General features: G+C 35.7%; 1 pseudogene; it reads right to left on the reverse strand.

Annotated features, from left to right (window-relative positions):
• Positions 1–9,539: 9,539 nt before the first annotated feature.
• On the reverse strand, positions 9,540–10,480 carry LOC126059455 (olfactory receptor 2AK2-like; annotated as a pseudogene).
• Between the last annotated feature and the right edge of the window lie 2,122 nt (positions 10,481–12,602).

Genomic DNA, 12,602 nt, shown 5'->3' on the forward strand with positions numbered 1-12,602 from the left:
TTCAGGCATGGAAAAGGATGGAATACTCGCAAACTCATTCTATGAAGCCAGCATAACCATGATAGAAAAGTCAGGTAAAGATCCACAAAAAAAGAAAATTACAGACCAATATGCCTCACCAATATAGACCCAAAAATCCTCAACAAAATTCTAGCCAATAGAATTCAACAACATATCAAAAAATAATTCACCCTGACCACATGGGATTCATACCAGGTACGCAGGGATGGTTCAACATTAGAAAAACAATCAATGTAATCCATCACATAAATAAAACAAAAGACAAGAACCACATGATCTTATCAATTGATGCAGAAAAGGTATTTTAAAAAGTCCAAAACCCATTCTTGATAAAAACTCTCAGCGAAATGGGAATACAATGAAAATTCCTGGACATAATAAAGGCCATTTATACAAAGCCAACAACCAACATCATCCTAAATGAAGAGTCTTAAAGCATTCCCCTTCAGAAGGGGAACCAGACATGGATTCCCTTTATCACCACTCATATTCAACATTGTACTGGAGGCCCTAGCCAGATCAATAAGGCAAGAAAAAGAAATAAAGTGCATCCAAATTGGTAAGGAAGAAGTAAAAGTATCCCTATTTGCAGATGATATGGTCTTATACATGGAAAACCCCCAAAAATCCACAAGAAAACTACTACAACTAATAGAAGATTTTGCAAAATACCAGGATATAAGATAAACATACATAGGTCAGTCAGATTCCTCTGCACCAAAAGAGAGAACTTCCAAGAGGAAATCACCAAATCAATACCATTATAATAGCCCCCAAGAAGATAAAGTATTTAGGAATAAATTTAAACAGAGATGTAAAAAACCTACATAAAGAAAACTGCAAGACACTATTGCAAGAAATCAAAAGAGACCTACATAAGTGGAAAAACATACCATGCTGATAGACAGGAAGACTCAACACTATGAAAATGTCAATTCTTCCCAAAGTGATCTACAGATATAATGCAATCTCAATCCAAATTCCAATGACAACTTTTAGCATGTTGGAGAAACAAATCACAAACTTCATATGGAAAAGGAAGAAGCCCCAAATAAGTAAAGAATTACTGAAGAAGAAGAACAAAGTGGGAGGCCTCACACTACCTGATGTTAGAACCTATTATACCACCATGATAGTCAAAACAGCCTGGTACTGGTACAACAGACACATAGACCAATATAACAAAATTGAGAACCCAGACGTAAATCTATCCACCTATGAGCAGCTGAAACCCTGGTGGTGTAGTGGTTAATTGCTACGGCTGCTAACCAAAAGGTTGGCAGTTTGAATCCACCAGGTGCTCCTTGGAAACTCTACAGGGCAGTTCTACTCTGTCCTATAGGGTCGCTATGAGTCGGAATCGACTCGACAGCAGTGGGTTTGGTTTATGAGCAGCTGATAGTTGACAAAGGCCCAAAGTCCATTAAATGGGGGAAAAGACAGCCTCTTTAACACGTGGTGCTGGCATAACTGGATATCTGTCTGCAAAAAAAAGAAACAGGACCCATACCTCACATCATGCACAAAAACTTACTCAAAATGATCAAAGACCTAAATATAAAACCTAAAATGATAAAGATCACAGAAGAAAAAATAGGGACAATGCTAGGAGGCCTAATACATGACATAAACGGAACCATAACTAGCAATGCAGAAACATCAGAAGAGAAACTAGATAACTGGGATCTGCTAAAAATCAGTTATGCTCATCGAAAGGCTTCACCAAAAGAGTAAAAACAGAACCTACAGATCGGGAAGAAATTTTTAGCTATGACATATATGGTAAGGGTCTAATCATTAAAATCCACAAAATACAGCAACACCTCAACAACAAAAAGACCAATAAAAAAATTAAAAATGGGCAAAGCATATGAACAGACACTGCACCAAAAAAGATATTCGGGTGGCTAATGTACACACGAGGAAATGCTCGTGATCATTAGCCGCCAGAGAAATACAAATTAAAACTACAAAGAGATGCCTTATCACCCCAATAACACTGGCACTAATCCAAAAAATGGAAACCCTGGTGGTGTAGTGGTTAAATGCTGTAAACCAAAAGGTTGGCAGTTTGAATCCACCAGGCGCTCCTTGGAAACTCCACAAGGCAGTTCTACTCTGTTCTATAGGGTCTCTGTGAGTCAGAAACAACTCGATGACGATGGGTTTGGTTAATCCGTAAAACACAAAATAAAAATGTTGGAGAGGTTGTGGAGAGATTGGACTCTCATGCACTGCTGGTGAGAATGTAAAATGATACAATCACTTTGGAAAACAATCTGGTGCTTCCTTAAAAAGCTAGAAGTAGAAATACCATAAGATCCAGCAATCCCACTCATAGGAATATACCCAAGAGAAGTAAGAGCAGTCGCAGGAATAGCCATATGCATACCATGTCCATTGGAGCACTATTCACAACAGCACAAAGACGTAAACAACCTAAATGCTCACCAACAGACGAATGGGAAACAAATTATGGTGCAGACACACAGTGCAGCCTACTGACGGAGCCCGGTTCCACTCCGACACCCAACGGGTCACTGTGAGTTGAGTTTGATTCTACTGCAACTGTTTTTTTTTTTTTTTTTTGGTTGTTTTATATGAAGATAAGCTGTAGCTATGTTGTTGTTGATGTCTTGCGCTGAATGTTGTTGTTGAGAGCAGTTGCTATTTAGTTGGCTTCTACTCAAAGTAACCTAATATATAAGAGAAAGAAATTTTCCCTGGTCCCATGCCATCCTAATGATTGTTGGTATGTTTGAGTCCATTGTTGTGGTTATTGCGTCAATCCATCTTTTTGAAGGTTTCCTTTATTTTTGTGATCTTCTACTTCACCTAACAGGACTTCTTTTCTTAGGGATCGGTCTTTCCAGATAATGTGTCCAAAGTAAGTAAGATGAAGTCTTGCCATCCTCATTCCTAAGGAACATTTCATTGTTTTATTGTAAGACTAATTTTTTTGTTCTTTTGTTAATCCATGGTACATTCAATATTCTCCACCAACACCACACTTCCATGCATCAGTACTTCTTCTGCCTTCTTTTTTCATTGTCCAGTTTTCACATTCACAGAGGTGAACAAAAAGACCACAGTGTTGAATAGAAGTAGGGAAAAGAGATATCCTTGCCGTGTTCCTGATTTTATGGCAAAATCTTTCAGTCTTTCACCATTGAGTGTAATGTTAATTGTTGGCTTTTCACAACTGTCCTTTATCATTTTAAGGAAGTGTACTACGGTGAAGGAAATTCAGAGCTATATGACAGTATTGCGCAACAAGCTATTTAATGGGGCCAACACATTGAAAGTCACATGCAAGGGGGTGGTCCCTGTAGCAGAAGGTCTTCCAGAGGCTAGAGTCATAGGTAGCATCAGAAGAAGAAGAGAGCAAGAAAGCTCCCAGGGGTGAGAAGCGATATCCTTCTGCAGCCAGGTGATAAGTCTCTGGGTCAGAGAGCCCTAAAAGCAGCAGCATCTTAGGGTCTTTATAACTACAGGAATTTATCTTTTTTTTTTTTTTAGGACTAGCAGAAGTTGAGTCCAGTTTTGCAGGGTATGTAAAACAGGCAGGTTTTAAGTGGCTAAAAATTTGGGCTATTTTTAAATCAGTTGGACATGTACAAGTTTGAGTTTCATGCCAGTTTTTTTTTTTCTCTCATATAATACACCTCAGCTTACTTGAAGAAGTAAACAACTTGGGGCTAATACACAGAGGCCATTTTTGACTCTCACACAATAGGAAAAAAGTTCCCTTTTATTCCTGATTTTTGAGTGTTTTTTGTTAAACGCTTTTTTCTGCATCAGTTGGTAGATCATCCCCCTCTCCCTACATTCTATTAATGTGTTGCATTACACTGATTGACTTTTATATATGCTGCACTTGTGGGATAAAGCACACAGGGTTATGGCATATGGTTCTTTTAATATGCTGCTGGATTGGAGTTTTACTATTTTGTTGAAGATTTCCATAGATATTTCTATGCAATATTTTTTTCTGATGGCTTTGTCTGGCTAAATATCAGGATGCTGATAGCATCATGGATTGAGTTACAAATTATTCCTTCCTTTTAGTTTTTGGAAAAGTTTGAGAAAGATTGATGTTAATTTCTATTTGATGCCTTCTTTATAATTTCTTTGTCATTATTGATATTCTCTATTTGTTGAGACATTATTCTCCTGATTTCCTTTAGGTCTTTGACCACGTTTAACACAGTAGATTTAAACGATTTGCCTAGCAATTCCATGTCATTGGTTCTTCAGGGACTGCTTTTACCGATTTTTTTTTTTCCTGTGAATTGGTTGTACTTCCTGTTTCTTGGCATGCCTAGTATTTTTACCAAATACTGGGCTTTGTGAATTTTATGTGTTAACTCTGAAAAACAGATTCTCCAGCCTACCTAGTGCTTGCTGTTATTGTTGAGGGCTGCGGTCATCTGTTTAGTGACATTTCCAAACTATTTATTTGTTTATATGTATTTATTATTTTGCATAGACTGTTTTCTTTGCCATGTGTGGTCACTGAAGTCTATCTTCAGTTATTTTAGTGGTCAACCAGTGACCTGATAGAGACCTTTTTTGGAGTCAAAAAGAGAAGAAAAAGAAAACTAAAAACCCTTTCCTGGTCATTGAAGATTGACTCTGAATCACCTACAATTGGGCCTTAGTCTATACCTCCGTTTGTGCAGAGCCCAAAGATCTGCCAGAGGCTCAAACCTAGGGTCCTCTCAGGTCTTGTCTGAGCATGCATTCAACCTGGGTATGTGCATTGGATCTCTGATCCTTCAGTACATTCAGTATCTCTACAAACAGTTTATTCTCCCATGCATCTGCCTCGTCAGCCTCTTCTTTTCCAGGCTATCAGGTTTGTCTGCTTCTTTCCCTGTTCTCCATTCCTTACCTAAGCTGGTTATGGCATTACATGTCTTTAAGGCTTTTGACAGACAGATACCACCTGGTAGCCACTCATGTCTGAGAGGAGTAAAGCCAAGGCCTATCTCAGAGCAGGTATCTCTGGAACTACCAGATTGGTCAAAATAAACAACAACATTTTTAGAAAAAAGATCTGTCTTGTCCACACCCTGGCACCAGCAAGCCACACCAGGAGTGTGGGCCGCTGTCTTCATGGCAGCTGCCAAGTGGAGAATGGGGGATAGTAGGTGAATAAACAAAAATGCCACAATTTTTCATCAAAATTCAACAGCATCTTTTCTCACGAAGCACTTAATGTTTATTCTGTCAGTTTTTTTTTTCCACTTATTCATTGCTTCAGGGAAACCCTGGCGGCCTAGTGGTTAAGTGCTACGGCTGCTAACCAAAGGGTCGGCAGTTCGAAGCCTCCGGGCGCTCCTTGGAAACTCTATGGGGCAGTTCTACTCTGTTCTATAGGGTCGCTATGAGTGGGAGTCGACTCGACGGCATTGGGTTTGATTTTTGTTTTTCATTGCTTCAGTGGAGGGAATGAATCCTATACCTTCTTAACACACTGTTTTCTGTAACATCCCCTCTCCTGATGTTTTTAAGTGGCCTTTCTCTTATTTCAGAAACACTGGTGGTGTAGTGGTTAAGTGCTATGGCTGCTAACCAAGAGGTCAGCAGTTCGAATCCACCAGACGCTCCTTGGAAACTCTATGGTGCAGCTCTACTCTGTCCTATAGGGTCGCTATGAGTCGCAATTGACTTGACGGGAGTGGGTTTGGTTTTCTGGTTTTCTCTTATTTCAGTATTTGCTTGGTTGCTGTAAATATTTTAAAACTTTCTAAATTTCTAAAAAAGTTGATTCTAACACTTTTTGCTTTGTTGTTGTTTCTGTGCAGGAACAGGCCCTCCACAGAAGGTATCTGAGGCTATCAACTTGGTCATATTCACTGACATTATCCACATCTCATTTTTTAAAAATATACACGGATATACAATTGATCCAACAACTTTCACTGAAATGTGTATCCTTTTATCACTCCCCATACAAGCACCTGACATATGTGACTCATAATTGTACACATATGTGTGCATCTGAATTATGTATTCTCTTCCATTGGTCTATAATTATATCAATACAAATTTTTGATATCATGTAGAATGATGCATCTCATTTTATTATTTTTAAAATTCCCTTTGAGCTATTACTGTTTTTTGCATCATTTTGTATAAATTCTATAGCCAACTTGTAAATTAAACACACACACATGCACACACTGATGGGATTCTAATGGGGATTATATTGAATTTATGTAATAGTTGAAATGATTTATTTTTTCACTGTTCAGTATAATTCATGGATAATGCACTTAAATATAATTGTTTCATTACAAGTAAGTATGGGTAGCAGCTAGGGGGAGGCATGAGGAATCTTCTCAAGTGCTAATAATATGTTACTACTTTCATATAGGTTTGTTCAATTTGCGATAATCTATGTGATTAGTTGTGAATGTACTGTATATGGATTTCTTTATTCTATATCACTTACACAAATCATCCTTCAAATTGCTATTTACTTAAAAAAAGTTTGTTAGCTATAGCTATTGAAGTTTAGTCATCGTGTTTAGTCAGGTTTAGGCTCTACTGGAACTCAAAAGCATGAAAATGGTCAAAAATACTACAAAAATTAATTACAATAATAAAAGATCAAGGATGTATAAAACTCTAAAGCCAAGATCAAGAAGCTGGGGTGGAGATTACCTGAAACTTGAAGCTAGCAACTGGACATGCAACCATATACTTCAGCGACTGATGTGGTCTGCAGATGTGAACTTTCATGCAATCTGTCTGTGTGAAAAATATTTAAATATGTTAAAATTCATTAAATTTGAATGTACATTTATTAAAATATGGATTTGTTATTTTCGTGTTTGATAGTAAGTATAAATTAGAATTTCAAACTTTATGTAAAACACAAATGGTTTACACACGTAAGTAATTTCACCACCAATTCCATTCATAGATATATACAAAATACAAACTCTTGTTTATGGGAAACAGGAGACAAATGCAACAATGTTTATAAGTGCATTGTATATAATAGTAGACAACTAGAAATAAAACCAGCATCTATCAGCAACAACACCAACAACAAAAAATGGATAAATGTGTAGTATAGTCTTAAAATAGAATGTCATTCAACTGTAAAATAGAATGGGCTTCAACCTGGAGCATTAGTAATGTCAACTGAAAAAACAATTTTCAAAAAGATTATCTACAACTTAAGACCCCTTTATTAAGTTCTACAGCATCTAAAAATATTTTCTAATACCCTATGAATTCCATATTATAATTCTAGCAAGAGAATTAAAAATCCAAAAATTCAGAATGATGGTGGAGGTACAGGAGGATATGAGGAGTCCCTGGATGGTGCGAACAGTTAACATAGTCACTGCTAATTGAAAGCTTGGTGGTTCGAGTCTACCCAGAGGCACCTCAGAAGAATGGATTGGTGATCTACATTAGAAAAATAAGCCGTTGAAAACCCTACCAAGAACAGTTCTACTCTGACACACATGGGCTCGCCATGAGTTGGAGGACCACTAAAGATAAATGTACTATTTTAGTTGTTGGGTTGGGTGGTGAACTTACAGGTATACATTATATTATAAACAAACTGACCGAAGTAAGGCATTCATAGACCAATAAACACATTTTGTCTTGAACCAAAAATGAGTGTTCCTAAAGGCCATTACATATAATTATTAAAATTATTGACAATGGATCCAAAAAAATCTTGTCAGTGAATCTCTAAAATACTTCACAGAAATGTACGCTTTCTTCCAATACCATTGTTCATGCACTGATGGCACACTGGTTGTATTTTGCTCTCATGGCTTATATCCCACTTTATATTTAGCACCAAGTAGTTTAGCAACCCACTGCATTATTCGTTATCAACACTCAGACTCTAAGAAGTTTTCATATATTACTGATTGGAAAATAAATGATTGAATTCAATTTGGATAACGCTAAAAAAAAAAAAAATTTTTTTTTTTTTTATTAGAGCTAAACGTGCCTAATTTATGACCAAGCAATTTCAATTTAGGTATATGTACAAGAGAATAGAGTTCACGTGTTCTCAAAAAACACTTGTACAGGAAGCTTTATGGTAGTTTTATTCATTATAGTCAAACATTTCTGACATCAGAATGGAAATAATTATTCTAAGCCATATGATGGAATTCAGCTTTGTAATAAAAATGATGGAGACACTCAAAAATATGGTTAAACCTTTTAAACATGTTTAGGAAAAAAAGCCAGACATCAAAGAGAACTTATTTTCTGATTTAAAAGTTTCCACTCAATGGTGATGAGAAATAAGAGCTTCTATTTAATGGCGATAGAAGCCAGAATAATGATTGTAATTGTGGGCCCAAGGCATTAACATGAAAGGAGCATAAGAGATGATGAATGATGAAATGCTCCACCTGTGGTTTCCCTCAAGCTGTAATGATGACAGTTTCACACTTCCAGTTGTTAATTTCAAGTTTTAGCCCAATTCTGAAAGCTTCTTATTTCATAGTATTTCACATCCCATGTGTCCACAAAACTCAAATGTCTGCTTTCTCCCAGTCTCCTGAATCTGCCCAGTCTTTGCCTCTCCACTAATATCACCTTGGTCCAAGGTAATATCTTGTCACAGCTGGACTACTGCAATGGCTTTCTTCTGCCCACATCAGTTCTCTACTACAACTCTGCAAAGGTAGCCCATTGTTTTAGGTTCAAAGCCACAATCCTCACATCGATCTAATTTACACTGTAAGACCCGGCCCCAAAACATATACCTATTTTCTGTGTCTCACCAATTTACTCCTTGATCTTTTGTGACTATGCTGGGCATGTCCCCACCTCAGGGAATCCTCACTTGTTCTTTGCTCTTCCCAGAACATTCATCCACAAATATCCACTTGTCTCTCTTCCTCGACTCCTTTTAGTTTTTGACAAATGTTGCATTCTTGGTTCTCCCTTCTCTGTCTGACTTAACATTGCAAATATCCTTTGTTTTCCCAATTCCAATTTTCCACTTAGTTCTTCTTCATGGTGATTGATTAATACTTTTTGGTAAAAAACATACAGAGTTAAAGCATTAAAGCCCTTGTTCAATGAATGAATAAATAAATAAATAAGCGGTTGTATGCATTTTGCTCTATATTATAGTTTGGTCATCATATGTATTTTCCTGATATTATGTATTATATGGTAAATTATATTTCATGTGCATTTTATTTCAGAATATTAAAAAAGGTACTAAAAATTTGTTATGACATGGGAGCATTGTGTTGACCGGGATTAAATCTATTGCTTTAGAAGATAAAGTTGATAATGGCAACCATTCTCTTGCTTTTACACAGCAAATCCACCCAGTTCCAATAACAATGCTTTAGTTATTTCTGAAAAGTGGAGAAACCAAGGCATTGTTACATTTATTTATTTTGTAAACATTTCTTTGAGCTTACATCTCTCTAGACAGTAGGCTAATCAAATCATGTTGTTCAGTCTCAAACTATAAAGGGTTCTTAAAGTCATATTTTCTGTACAAATGTCTATTTTCCCAAAACTCTTTTCATAGCCCCCATGACCTCCTTATTCCTCAGACTGTAGATAAATGGGTTCAGAAGAGGTGTAATGATACTGTAAAACACCACCACCACTTTATCTTCCTCAGGGTAATGCAAGGTGTGTGGTCTTGCATTACCCTGAGGAAGATAAAGTGGAGAGAGCAGTCCCATAGAATAGGCTTGCCACAATCAGATGAGAGGAACACGTGGAGATGGCTTTTGTCTGCCCTTTACCTGAGCTCATCTGGTACACCACAATAAGCACTCAGGCATAGGAAGCCAGAATGGCCATGAATGGTAGTAGCAGAATGATTAAGGACACTAAAGAGGACGGTATACTTATACTAGGAGGTGTCCTGACACACCAAAGGCATTAGAGATGGAACTTCACAGAAAAAGTGGTTAATGATCCGAGATGTACAGAATGGAAGTTGAAATACGTACAGTGTATGTATTAAAGCATTGATAGAACTACTGGCCCATGCACATGTGACCATGGACAAACAGATCATCTTGCTCATGAGCACAGGATAATGTAAAGGGTGACAGATCGCTACATACCTATCATAAGACATGAAACCAAGAAGAAGAGCTTCAGTTCCACCAAGGGTCAAAACCACAAAGGTTTGAATCTTACAACCTAAAAAAGTAATGGTCTTACTATTTGACAGGAAGTTTGCTGCCATCTTGGGTACCGTGGTGGAGATGTACATCATGTCAATGAAGGAGAGCTGACTGAGGAGGAAGTACATGGGAGTGTGGAGTGGAGTGTCCAATCGGATGAGGTGGATCAGTATGATATTCCCCATTAAAGCCACTGAGAAGAGGCCCACAATGGTAACAAAGAGGACAGTGTTCATTTGGCCATATTGGAAAAAGCCAAGAAGTATAAATTCTGTTCCAAAAGTTTGATTTTCTGTCTTCATGGCTTAAATAAAAATAAAGCAGACAATATCTGAAAATTCAGTGTAAACAACATTGAATGTCCTTCAAAAGAAAACAAAATGATTATTAAATGCAGTAGAATTTCCTTGAATCACTTTAGGTGACTATTTCTGCCCTTGTTTCTATGCACTGAATCTGTGTCTGTTGAGCAATGGCCAATTTGAAAAAAAAAATTTTATCTGGAAATAAAAATTTAGATGATTTGCCAACATGAGTCTTTTCTCCCCTTTTAAATATCTTCAAGATGAGAGATTGGAGATGTGCTTACTTGGTATGAAAAAAAAATCTTTCACTCCATTCATTTAAATAATTAAACATGACAGTGATGTTCAAATATGGTATAATATTCTTACAAAAAGAATTTCTTTCTCCATTTCTCAATTTTGAAATTATATTGGCTATAGGTTGTAATAAATGTTATATTACCATTTGTATGTCAGGAATACTACAACTCTTGTAAATGAATTGGTGATTATTTCTATAATATCTGTAATTGTATGTGGAAATTTGTTGCCCAGGCAAAAAACAAATATGCAAGACCTTTAAGAAGGGCTGGAGAAAGAAACATTAAAATGTTACGTTAGCAATTATTAATCTAAGTTTAACTCAAGGAACATGTCAAGAATGGCATTTTGAATTTGACTTGGTCCTTTTATATTAATAGGGGAAATTTACATTTAAACTGCACTTGGATGAAATGTCAGTTAGTAAAATGTTATTACTTGCTCCTCAGTTGAGATATGGAGTCAAAAGGTATTGATGCCCCATTAAAATTTGAAAGTTTTAGGTAATTGTTATTACAAATATTGCTCAACGAAGTTGAGAAATTAAAATTATTTTCAGTAAAAACTAGTCAGCTTTAATATAAAGTGTGACAAATATGAAAATTAATTGACAATACCAACGGTTGATTATACATACATGCAAATATAAATACAATTCTAGCATATAGAACTCAATGATCTATCATAAAGTTTTATATATTGTTGACCTGACTATACTTGGTTCAAGGTGCAGTCACTTATGCTAAGCCCCACATCAGCAAACCAAACCTAAGTCTAGTTCCTACAAATGCCTGACCTTCCCAGAAGCCAAAATGTGAGTTAACCAATTAAGACTTGCCTGCTGAGCTTAACCAAGTTCAAAACGTTCCATTAATCCCATCCCCATCACCAGAACTGTTAAAAACAAAATTTTTACAAAATTAAATTTGTATAAGAACTCATAACCTGTAGTTGCTATTCATGAATTAGAAAGCTCTTGTCTGAAACTTCCCATTCATAAATTGCAAGTTAAACTTATGGGTTCATATACAAACCTAATCTTGTAGAAATTTTGTTTTTAACATTATCTATAGTCAGCCAAGTTGGTATAAACTAAGGCACATTTGACTATAAGTAATCATATCATTAAGTTATATAGGAAAGATACTACACACATTTCATATATTCTAAAAAGCTTTGATCCTATTGAACCGTCTTTCTTCATTATAGGCCTTTCTCAAAGAACAGTGCTTTTCTCTAAAACTGCAAACACAATGATATAAAATAATGATGGATGTTTGTATAATTCAGAAAAAAACAAAGACTTATTCTAACAACATTATGATTTTTTTGAATGTTCTAACCCATGAAATAGAGTATGACAAATAAAAACAACAACACAAAAAAGAAAAAAAAAATTCTATTTAAAAGCTTTACTGTTTTTGAAAACCTAATAAATGAAAAACATTTAACTTGCTAAAAGTGTTCGATAAATTGTATAAATTATAATTTATAGTTAGCGACATTCTAATACATTATATTTTTAATATTCTTAAAATTTTTCACCTTAGTAATAACAATACTCAATGATAATAAAATATTATTTAAATATGGTTATCCAAAAAACTGGCTTATGTTTTGAAAATATCAAATACAAACACATGTAACTGAAAGGACAAAATAAATGTCATTGCAAGCTAGTTCACTGTAAACCAATTTATGTAAATAGAATCTAAATTTTAAGATAGGTTATATATTTCAGACCATGATGCAATTTTTTAATAAAAATCTGAAAGAAAATGATTGAGTTAGAAATAAAAATTAAAAAAAAAATGTTGAT

This window comes from Elephas maximus, chromosome 16, assembly GCF_024166365.1.
Source record: "Elephas maximus indicus isolate mEleMax1 chromosome 16, mEleMax1 primary haplotype, whole genome shotgun sequence".
NCBI classification, from domain to species: domain Eukaryota; kingdom Metazoa; phylum Chordata; class Mammalia; order Proboscidea; family Elephantidae; genus Elephas; species Elephas maximus.